Here is an 11,378-nt window from a genome sequence, read left to right on the forward strand (position 1 = left end):
ATAAAGCCTCTCTCTGCATTTGCTGTTTTTCAAGTGCTACACCTTAAAATAATCAATATGCCAAAGCAGCTTATTTTGGGGTGGCAAATTGTGCTACCCTCCACTGCCTTTCAGAATAATCATACTTACACCACAATTAGTTGACTTAATATCCTGTACTAGGGGCTACCTTCAAAGATCAACAAAATCTTGAGAAGAGCTAACTTGTGGCTCTCTAGTAAACAAACCCTTATATCCTAAGAATTTTTTACCCTTTTGTACTTCATGGTAGTTTTTACCTAGATCCAGGAATCAGAGTTTAACCTAAATACAACACAGAGCATTTTCAATGGTATTTGAAGGAGTTGGTCAATATCCCTAGACTGATTAACCTGATAAACCAATGCATAAACATAAAAGGCAATAGCAAAAACATTAAAAATAAACCTAGTTCAAAAAAATCTTGCCAATATGTAAGGAAGAATTCCAAAATAATTTGCTATTGAATTGGGTTTTTAAAAACACACATGACTCTTCAATTACTATTCCAATGTCTAATCTCCAAATTTAGAAACCCATGAGTATTGAAGCTAAGTTCACATTCATAAATAAAATCTCCAGAGCAGAAGATTAAAAGCATTAATGAAGATCACTTTACTACCAGGTCAATGCAATCACTGGGTGGATTCCAGGACCCACCGAGTCATCTGCAGATGTCATGTTGGTCTGTAATCCTCATGAAAGCCTGCATTGCTGTTCTCACCTTGGTATTCACATGGCCACACCTGGTATTCACAGTAGCACAATGTGTTCTCCATGGAGTGCTTTTTTTTTTCCAGCTTTAAATGTGGTACAGGAAAATGCTGCATCTCTGACTTTGTCTTTGGGACATTGTCACAGTATTAAATATAATGGCATGTCATTTTGTGACACCAGACAATCTATTCAAAACTTTACGAAAAAACAAGCATCTCTCAATCAAGAGACATGATCATTTCTGTGAAAGTGTTTTATATCATGTTTATTTCTTTCTTTCACTAATGCTACATTTCAGAAGTCCTTCTATGTATGAAATCTTTTCATGTATATTTCTTTACTTAGAAAATAAGTGAAAAAATGTACTTGAAAATAAGTCATATTGAAAACAGTATAAAGCCTATATTTCATAATTGAGTGAAAGAGTAGTAAAAGTTATATATATATATTTTGGTGCTGATATTAAAAATATGGATATTCATATGCATGATCATTATCTTTTCTTACATGGGCTTTATATCTGAATGGTTTCCAAAATTAGTAGGGGCAAAGTAGAATTTAAATTGAAGTTATGAGTTATGGCCTTGAATTAATATAAATGAAATTTCTTCATTGCAAACCTCAACCACCATCTCTAAATTTAATCCTTTTCCTGACTGCTTCTCAAGGCTGCTATTATCTTGAACCTATTTTATTTTCTTTCAGACCTTTTTATTCCCTCTTCAGAGCTCATATTTAGAGTCCCAAAAATCCTTAAAAAGAAGTCAGCTTGTGGTAAATTTTCACCAAGATTGTTACCTATATTTAGATTTTACCTGGAAGTTATTTTTCTTTGAATCAATAAGATAAAATATTTTTCAGTATGCTGCACATTTGCCATTAAAAAGTATTTTCTTTGGAAGAAATAAAACTTGAAATTTACAATGTAACAATTTTCTTCCTCCTAAACAAAACAAGAATAATTACTTGCTGAATTGTAGATTCAATTTCTAATATAAAACCTATATAATTCTATTAAAATTTTTAAATGATCTCATTTGAAAAAAGATTGTACGTAGATTTTTTTCTTCATTGTTATTTGCTTTTGTAAGTTTTAATAATTAAGTATAAAATTTTGATAAAGTATGTCAGGAAAGAGGTTTTTAAATCATAGCTTTTTCCCAGAAAATACACATACATGCTCCCCAATAATGAATATCTAGGGAAAAAAATGATTTGAACCCTTTTGTTATAAACAAGCAATTTGTAAGGAATTTCCTACCAAGAAAGTTTCCTCTTTTTCATTTCTCCACATTTTTCACATCTTCCAGAAACAAATATCGTTAGGTAGTGTCAGCATAGTCAAGAGACTAAGGAGAGGCATAACATAAAGAAACCAAATCATCCAAATGTGGTCTTTAGAAAGCATAATGTAAACAAATAAACATTTTATAAAAATATATGGTGTCCCCTCAAAAATGTATACACATTTTTTTCTGATAACTCAATTGATGTTTCTTTATTTTCAAATTTAATCAATTAGAACTAATAATTATTCAAAGTGTGTACACATTTTTTGGGACACCCTATCTATACATATATATTTAAAAGGTAGTCTGATGCACGTAAATACTAATGAAATATGGCCTATCCCATAGAGAAAATGCTTTGACCCACTAGTTCATACTCAGAATGGCATAGCCAATTGTATAATATGCATAGCAACTGTGGATAATAAACTCTGGTTGCTTAGCCATAATGATAATATCTCATTGTTGAGTAGTACTTTTACAGTTTAAATATAGTTCTTTCATATCTCCAATAACATTATAAAATAGTTGCAATCTCTTTTGGCAAATGAGAACACAGATGCTGGCAGATTGCAAATGTTCTATGGGGTTACTCACCAAGCAAATGCAGGCCATGCCTGAATCTCAAGGTTGTCTAAATTAAAAACGTTGGCTCTTTCCTCCAACTCATGCTGTCTCAATCTTGCAATGAAGAGTCCAGAGTCCACTAGTAATGATTTGGCAGTTAAATTCTTGGCAGGGACTCTGGCTCCTGAGGTGTGCATTTTCAGCCTGTTATCTTTCTCTTCTCAGCCACAGCTTGGTTTGGTCTGCTTTTGCATTGCCCCATAGGCAGCAGTAGGGCATTTAGTCCTGCCTTTCCTGGAAGACCTGAGTGAAAGGTGAGCCATGAAGTCCACTCAAGGTTTCAGTTCCTGGATTTATCTCCAGGGAAAGAAAATGACCCATGTGACACAGGGCTTCTTCAAATCTGTACTGTACAGACTGTAGTGACTCAGAATTCTAGTCTACTTCCAACCCTTGTTCTGTGCCTTGGAGGAATTCCTTCAGCATTGCTTTTTAATGTTCCCTGAGGAAGAGTACAGCTAGTTCTGGAAGTGGAAGGCTGAGGGTTGAAGGATGAAGACCCTTTCTGTGAGAGGCAGTGTAGTGCAGCAGCTAGGAGCTGACGGTGGACTCTGGGTTCTATCTTTGGCTCTGTGGCTTTCTATCCCTGTGACTTTGACATTACAAGTCTCAGTTTCCCCATTTCTAAAATGGAAATGATGATGATGATGGTGATAATAATACCTATCTGACAATGGCCTTACGAGATAGGCATCTGTGAAGTGATTACAGTGGTGCCAGCAGTTGCAGTGGATACAATGGGTACAGAAGTGCTACATAAATGTTGGCTATCGTTTGGCATTGAAGAACTTTTTCTGCATTTGAAAAAAATAGTGGCACAGCATATTTGAAAAAATATTGAATTTATTGGGGTGACTTTTTAAAATTTTTTTTTATTAAATCTTTATTGTTCAGATTACATTTGTTCCTCTTTTTTCCCCCCCATACCTCCCCCCCTCCCAGTTCCTGCCCCACCCTCCGCCCTCACTCCCCACCCACTGTCCTCATCCATAGGTGCACGATTTTTGTCCAGTCTCTTCCCGCATCTCCCATTTCCCTCCCCCCCCCCAAGAATAGTCAGTCCATTCCCTTTCTATGTCCCTGATTCATTATAATCACCAGTTCATTCTGTAAATCAGATTATTTATTCACTTGATTCTTAGATTCACTTGTTGATAGATGCATGTTTGTTGTTCACAATTTGTATCTTTACCTTTTTCTTCTTCCTCTTCTTAAAGGATACCTTTCAGCATTTCGTATAATACTGGTTTAGTGGTGATGAACTCCTTTAGCTTTTCCTTATCTGTGAAGCTCTTTATCTGACCTTCAATTCTGAATGATAGCTTTGCTGGATAAAGTAATCTTGGTTGTAGGTTCTTGGTATTCATCCCTTTGAATATTTCTTGCCATTCCCTTCTGGCCTGCAAAGTTTCTGTTGAGAAATCAGCTGACAGTCGTATGGGTATTCCCTTGTAGGTAATTGAGACTCTTTCTCTTGCTGCTTTTAAGATTCTCTCTTTGTCTTTTGCTCTTGGCATTTTAATTATGATGTGTCTTGGTGTGGTCCTCTTTGGATTCCTTTTGTTTGGGGTTCTCTGCGCTTCTTGGACCTGTAAGTCCATTTCTTTCACCAGGTGGGGGAAGTTTTCTGCCATTATTTCTTCAAATAGGTTTTCAATATCTTGCTGTCTCTCATCTTCTGGCACCCCTATTATTCTGATGTTTGTACGCTTGAAGCTGTCCCAGAGGCTCCTTACACTATCTTCGTATTTTCGGATTCTTTTTTCATTTTGCTTTTCCGGTTGGGTGTTTTTTGCTTCTTCGCATTTCAAATCTTTGACTTGATTCTTGCGCTCCTCTGGTCTGCTATTGGGTGTCTGTATAATATTCTTTATTTCAGTCCGTGTATGCTTAATTTCTAGTTGGTTCTTTATCATAGCATCGAGGGTCTCATTAGTTTTCGTGAGTCTCTCCTCAAGTTTATTGGCAGCTTCTAGCACATTTTTGCAAGCCCTCAAAATTGCGATTTTTAGCTCTATATCCTCCATTTCTGTCATGTTTTTTTGTCTCCGCATTTTTTATGCTTTCTTGGTGCACCCCCTTGTGGTCTTTGTGCGCAGTCTTGTTCTAGTTAAGCCTTGATTGTTGTAGTTAATACTAGAGGGATTTGACCACCAGGCCGACTGGCTGTGAGAATCAGCTGTGTCTGCTGCAGTGGGAAAACTTCTGTCCTCTGGAGAGGTGCTAATCTAGCCTTTGCCTGAGGCTATCCGGCAAATGGCTCTGCGCAGGGCTTGGGTGGGGCGGGATCAACAGGGCGGGCGGAGGGAGCGGTTATGGCTGCTCTCAGTCCCGTTCCCTGAAGCTCTGCTTCTCGGAACCCCAGCATCTGCTGCAAACCTCGGAGAGAAAGCTGCCCTCACGTTCCAACTGATGCCAGACAATCCCGCTTCTCCCGTTTGAGTCTGAGTCCCTAGAGACTCGCCCGGATCTGGAGCTCAGAGTCTGAGACTCCCTCCTGATTGAAAACGACAATCGCGCCCTCAGCCACCAGCCCGCTTTGCGCGCGCACCTCCACACCTGAGTATTTTCCACACTGCGCCTCCTCTGAGCCTCGGTATGCTGTTGTCTTTCCTTCTAGTTGAAGAGTCTCTCCTCAGCCAGCCTTCCTGTGGTTCTGGGTGATGTCCGTTCCGTCTTTTAGTTGTATTTTTGAAGTGGTTGTTTGCGGCAGCAGTCTCCGGTGTTTACCTATGCCGCCATCTTGCCAAGTCTCTGGGGGGTGACTTTTTAAGTATACAATTCTATAATACATTATATATGTACTAGAGGCCCGGTGCACAAATTCGTGCATGGTGGGGTCCCTCAGGGTGGCCTGTGGGGATCAGGCCCCAGCTCGCACCCCCGGCTTGCAGCCCCAGCTCACACCCCCAGCCTTGCAGCCCTGCAGCCCCACATGACACCCTGCTTTGGCCTGGTGCCACTCCATCACCTGCTCCACCATCCCGCCTGTGGGGTGATCGATTGGGGCTGCCCCTGCAGCCACTGCTGGTCGCCATCTGTGGGGTGATTGGGTCCCTGCTCACACCCACCTTGGCCTGGCGCCGCCCGCTCACCTGCTCCACCATCCCACCGCAGTCCCACTCTGTTTGGGGCCTATTGGGGCCGGCAGCGCCTCCATTGCCACCCACTGCCAGAGCCGCATCGCCTACACTCACCATGTTCCGCCCCGCCCCCTGGTGGTCAGCGCACATCATAATGAGTGGTCGAACTCCCGGTTGAACTCCTGAACTCCTGGTTGAATTCCTGGTTGAACAATTTGCATATTAGGCTTTTATTATATAGGATTGTATTGTGTGTTCACTACCCACAAGTCCCCTTCTGTCACCATTTAGCTTCACTTTACATGCTTCTACCTGCCCCCCCCCCCATACTGTTGTCTGTGCTGTGAGGTGTTTTTTTTTTCTTTTCTTAATCCTTCACTTTTTTCCTCCAGACTCCCTTCTACTCTGACAGCCATCAGTATCTGAGTTTATTTCTTTTTTTTTTAAAATATATTTTATTGATTTTTTACAGAGGAGGGGAGAGGGATAGTTAGAAACATCGATCAGCTGCCTTCTGCACATTCCCTACTGGGGATGTGCCCGCAACCAAGGTATATGCCCTTGACCGGAATCGAACCTGGGACCCTTCAGTCCACAGGCTGACGCTCTATCCACTGAGCCAAACTGGTTAGGGCTGTCTGAGTTATTTCTATTTTGTTTGTTTATTTTATCATTAGATATGAGTGAAATCATATGGTATTTGCCTTTCTCTGCCTGGCTTACTTAATTTAACATAATACTCTCTAGGTCCATTCATGCTGTCGTAAAAGGTAAGATTTCCTTTATTTTTTATTTTTTATGTCTGGGTAGTATTTTATTGTATAGATGTACCACAGCTTTTTTATTCACTCATCTACTGTTGGGTACACTTAGCCTGCTTCCAAATCTTGGCTATTGTAAATAATGCTGCAATGAGTTTAGGGGTGCATATATTCTTTCAAATTAGTGTTTTGGGTTTCTTCCCAGAAGTGGGATCGCTGGATCATAAGAAAGCATATCTTTATGATGCCTAAAGATGATGTTCAAAAGTATAGCAAGAGCACATTTGTGTCAAATATACCCAGATCATTGCACTGGAATAGGATTACCATGTGTAAATCAGAACCAAGTACATGTACATAATCAGTGCATAGATCTAGGGATACTATTTGCTGTGGCTGAACTAGTGAAAAGGAAGTGTTGGGTAAATGATTTACAGATAGTTTGTTAAAGGAAAACCTCTCTAGTTCAATAAATCAGTCCACTAGCAAGTATGTATTGGTTTATGACTTCCAAAAAATTGATAATTTTTCATGCTAAACTCACATGCCTGAAGAATCAAGCAGGGAAACTGCTTATGGCAGTCTACAAACTTCTTATTTAAAAGTTAAAATGAAGAGCCCTAAAGCTGGTTTGGCTCAATGGATAGAGCGTCGGAAGGGTCCCGGGTTCAATCCGGTCAAGGGCACCTACGTCTGTTGTAGGTTCCTCCCTGGCCCGGGCCCTGGTCAGGGCTCATGCAGGAGGCAACCAATCAATGTGTTTCTCTTACATGGATATTTCTCTCTGTTTTTTCCTCTCTCTTTCACTCTCTTGAAAAAAACCAATGGAAAAATATCCTTGGGTGAAGATAAAAAAAAAAAAAAGTTGAAATGAAGGGGCGGAGCTATAAAGAATTACATATTTTAAAGGAGCTTCTAAGCCTGTATCTTTCTGTTTACTCAGCCATCTGAGTCACGTGAGAGGCAGCACATTATGGTCAATTTGCTGCCTGTGAAGGGCCATGGGTTGGCTTCAGCCCTCTCCGAGTTTGAATCCAGCTCTGCCACTTGCAAGATGTGTCAGTTTAGACATTTTAATCTTCCCTACACTCAGCAAAAATGGTCATGAGAGTAATAATACTTACCCCATAGAATTGTTTAATCTATGTGAAGTGTCTAGATCTATTAACAATATAATTTAACTCTTTTAAATGAATAGTTTAATCTCCCACTCTTGATGTTATTTCTCTGGGGTTCCCAAGACAGAAACCTGGGGATCATCTTCTATTTATTTTTCTCTCTTAAATCACTCCTAACACACATTCAGTTGTTTAGCTAGGGTCTTACCAATGGTAATCTCCCTGATCCATCTTATAGTTAACCTGTCATTTCTGCTTCCATTTTTTCTTGATGGGGTTTTTTAATAATCTCTTACTTTATCTCCTACTCAATAAGTGTATATTGTAAGTATTTTAACTAACTACTTATGGGTGCAAGGGTGGTGTTTGTTTATTTTTTTATGTTTGTAACCTAATGCCATCTCAGTGCCTTACACACCATAGATACTAAATACACATGAGCACGCGCGCACACACAAACACACACACACACACACACACACACACACACACACTTTTTTTTATTGCAGTTTCATAATTTTATTTGACAATCAGTGATTAATTTCCATCCATATTAACAGTTTGTAGGTGTTTTAAAGTGGTGACAGCTACGTAGGTAACCAATGTATGGAACTTGTTTGGTGAATCTTCATTTCCATTATGTTTTCTGGACAACCACACCTGGATACTGTATGGGACATTCCTTATTCCTTTGGCCCAGACAGCTTTGTTGGGCCTGTTGTCAATGCACACATCCGGAGTTCCCATCTCCTTCAGGGCAAATTTCCAGATCTCTTTGAGTGCCCGAGGGGCACGCTTCTTGAAACCCACTCCATGGATGTGCTTGTGAATGTTGATGGTGTATTCTCTGCTCACTACCTCGTTGATGGCAGAATGGCCCTTCTTTTTGCTGCCCTTGTTTGTGGGAGCCTTTCTACCAAGCCCAGGTTGGAAAGGAACACACACACACGTGCACACACACACACACACGTGCACACACACACACTTTTAAAAAAATTAACAAAATAGTTGAATTACACTCAGTGTCACTGAAATTACTCTTCAAAATGTAGAATGGATCATGTTATTCTCTGCTTACAACCTTTTGGTGATTTTCCTTTTGTATTAATTGGGATTCTCAGAGAAATAGTGACACAAAATTAACATTGACATCATTGCTCAGAAAGTAATATCAAACTCTTGGCATGGAATTTAAGACCTTTCATGATTTGGTCTCTGTCTAGCTCTTCAACTGCATTGCCCACCATCCTAAAGCACTCACAGTGCCACTCATGAGTCGTGTAACATTACCCTTCTGAGCTGTGACACCTGCTGCTTCCTCCACACCGAACTCCCTGTCACCTTGCTACATGCTTTTACTCTTCAAAACTTTTAAAAAACATTTTTCCTTTTCTGAAGGCTTTCACTGTGTTTCTCATTCTGTCTCACTTGGAAGATTTGGGCCCTGCTAGCTTGTGCCTCTGCTGTTCCACGTGCATATGGAACTGATAGCACGAGTGTAATGATTGTTTCGTGGTTTCTTCTAGGACTTTTCTGTTTTAGTCATCATTTTTTTGTTGTTAATCCTCTCCTGAGGATATTTTTTCCATTGACTTTTTTGAGAGAGTGCAAGGGACGGAGAGAGACAGAGAGAGAAAAATTGATGTAAGAGAGACACATCGATTGATTGCCTCCCACATGTGCCCCAACCAGGGCCAGGAATTGAGCTTGGGATTGAGCCTGCAACTGAAGTATGTGCCCTTGACTGGAGTTGAACCCAAGATACTTTAGTCCATGGGCTGACGCTCTAGCAGCCACTGAGCTGAGCCGGCCAGGGCTTTTTTGGCCACCTTTTTATTTGCATCTCTACTAGAAAGACAAGTTCTTAAGCAGGTGCCTAGTTAATGTTGTTGAATTTCTTCATGGGGAAAATAATTAGTGTGTTGATGATTTTTTAAAAATAGCACCCCCATTTTCCTTATTCTTATTATTCTGCTTTTCTCTTTTCAGAATCCAGATCACATTTTGAATTATTGATGTTACAAGGTACTGTCTATCCCAAACTTCAGAGAGTTGAAATTCTCAGCAATAGAATTTCCAGAAACTTCTATTATATCACAGACATCACCTCTGAGGGTTAACATACTAGTATAGGCTGGTCTAGGGAAGGGAATGAAATCTCAAGGGAGTAAGAAAGAGCCTTAAGAAAGAAACGGGTCATGAATAATAAAATTGTCATTTTCACAAGCTTTTTTGACCCATGTTCTAGCAGTGTGACTTTTAAGTTTTCAATGCACATATAAATAAAAACATGAATTTATGAAAGAACCACAGACTCAACTACCCATGATAATGATAAATAACCTCTGAAGAGCAGGAGGGTACAGATAAATTTTCTCAGTCTAGTAACATGGAAATCATTTACATATGCTATTCAATTATTTACTGAAAGATATATACTGAGAATTGAAGCCATCAATTCAAATATATTTAAAATGTAACATAGATGAACCTGGTAAGATGAATAAATTGGTTAATCATTTCATGCTTCATTTTTATAATTTTTGTGCTTTTTCAATTCTTATACATTTTTCTTTTTGTATTTTAGCTAATGTATAATTGGTGCTGGCTTTCTATTCTCTCTAAAAAATGTGTAACTATGAAAATAATGTTTAAAGTCCCATTCTACTTAGAGATTAAAAGCTTATGCTAGTTATTCAGAGCTTATACTTAGGTGAATGCTGAAAATATTTCTGTAGCTAGTATGGCTCTCTAAAATGAAGATCCCCTCTATCCCTTGCATTATAGAATAGGCTGGAAAGGCATGATAACAAATATGTTTCATTTATTTGCTTTTCATGATAATTGAAACCAGGAACTGGGAAATAATTCCTGCATTATATTCTGCGCTGCTGTGGCACCAATTCAGACATTTCTCAGATATTCACACTGCAGATGAATTAATATTAAAAGGAAGAGGTGACCCATTTCTTTTGCCAAGTTTCAGCTTCAGGAGGCATTAGAAAATCAAAGAGAATTTTCCTCCCCTGAGCTGTCTACTCCTAAGGTGATCTTTGGTAAATCAAGCTAAGCCAGTGTGCTTTCTTAGAGGGCGCTTTGTTGTTATGGGGAAAGCAGTCCCATTCCTCACACTCTGGAGGCTAGCACTGACTTGAAAAGGGCAGCGTGTGTATTCTTTAACACAGAACTTCATGGTGCTTGGAGTCAGATGACCAGGTTCAAATTCAGCGCAAGTTATCTAACCATTCTAGGATTTCATTTCTTTAGCTTGAAAATCCAAATGTTTAATATTACCAGTTCCTTGCATTGTTGTGAGCTTTGATAATCCACGTACCCTTGAACTAAGTATACAACAAATATTATCTATTTTTTTAAAATATATTTTTATTGATTTCAGAGAGGAAGGGAAAGAAGAGAGAGATAGAAACATCATTGTTGAGACAGAATCATTGATCAGCTGCCTCCTGCATGTCCACACTGGGGATCAAGCCTACAACCCAGGCATGTGCCTTGACAGGGAATCGAATCGTGACCTCCTGGTTCATAGGTTCACGCTCAACCACTGAGCCATGCCAGCCGGGCCAAATATTATCTACTTTTATGATTCCCTCCCCTCCTGTTTGGTTTTCTGTTTTGTTGTTTGTTTGTTTTTATTAACAAGCATTTTTGGAGAAAAGTCAGAGCCTGATTTTAAAATTTGGCAATCTTGGCAGTTTTATGAGTTATGTTTTTATTGCAAAGATACAAATTTTGCTAGTTGGTTTT

At 39.4% G+C, this 11,378-nt stretch overlaps 1 long non-coding RNA gene across 1 annotated transcript in view; it reads left to right on the forward strand.

Moving 5' to 3' along the window:
* The first annotated feature begins 467 nt into the window (after positions 1–467).
* Positions 468–11,378, forward strand: part of LOC106724524 — an 11,894-nt gene continuing 983 nt past the window's right edge. Inside the window, exons 1-3 of the long non-coding RNA XR_001360342.1 lie at positions 468–643; positions 6,482–6,504; positions 9,603–9,638. This is a non-coding gene — a long non-coding RNA (uncharacterized LOC106724524). The remainder of the gene's footprint in view (positions 644–6,481; positions 6,505–9,602; positions 9,639–11,378) is intronic.

This window comes from Myotis brandtii, unplaced genomic scaffold, assembly GCF_000412655.1.
Source record: "Myotis brandtii unplaced genomic scaffold, ASM41265v1 scaffold863, whole genome shotgun sequence".
Taxonomy (NCBI): Eukaryota; Metazoa; Chordata; class Mammalia; order Chiroptera; family Vespertilionidae; genus Myotis; species Myotis brandtii.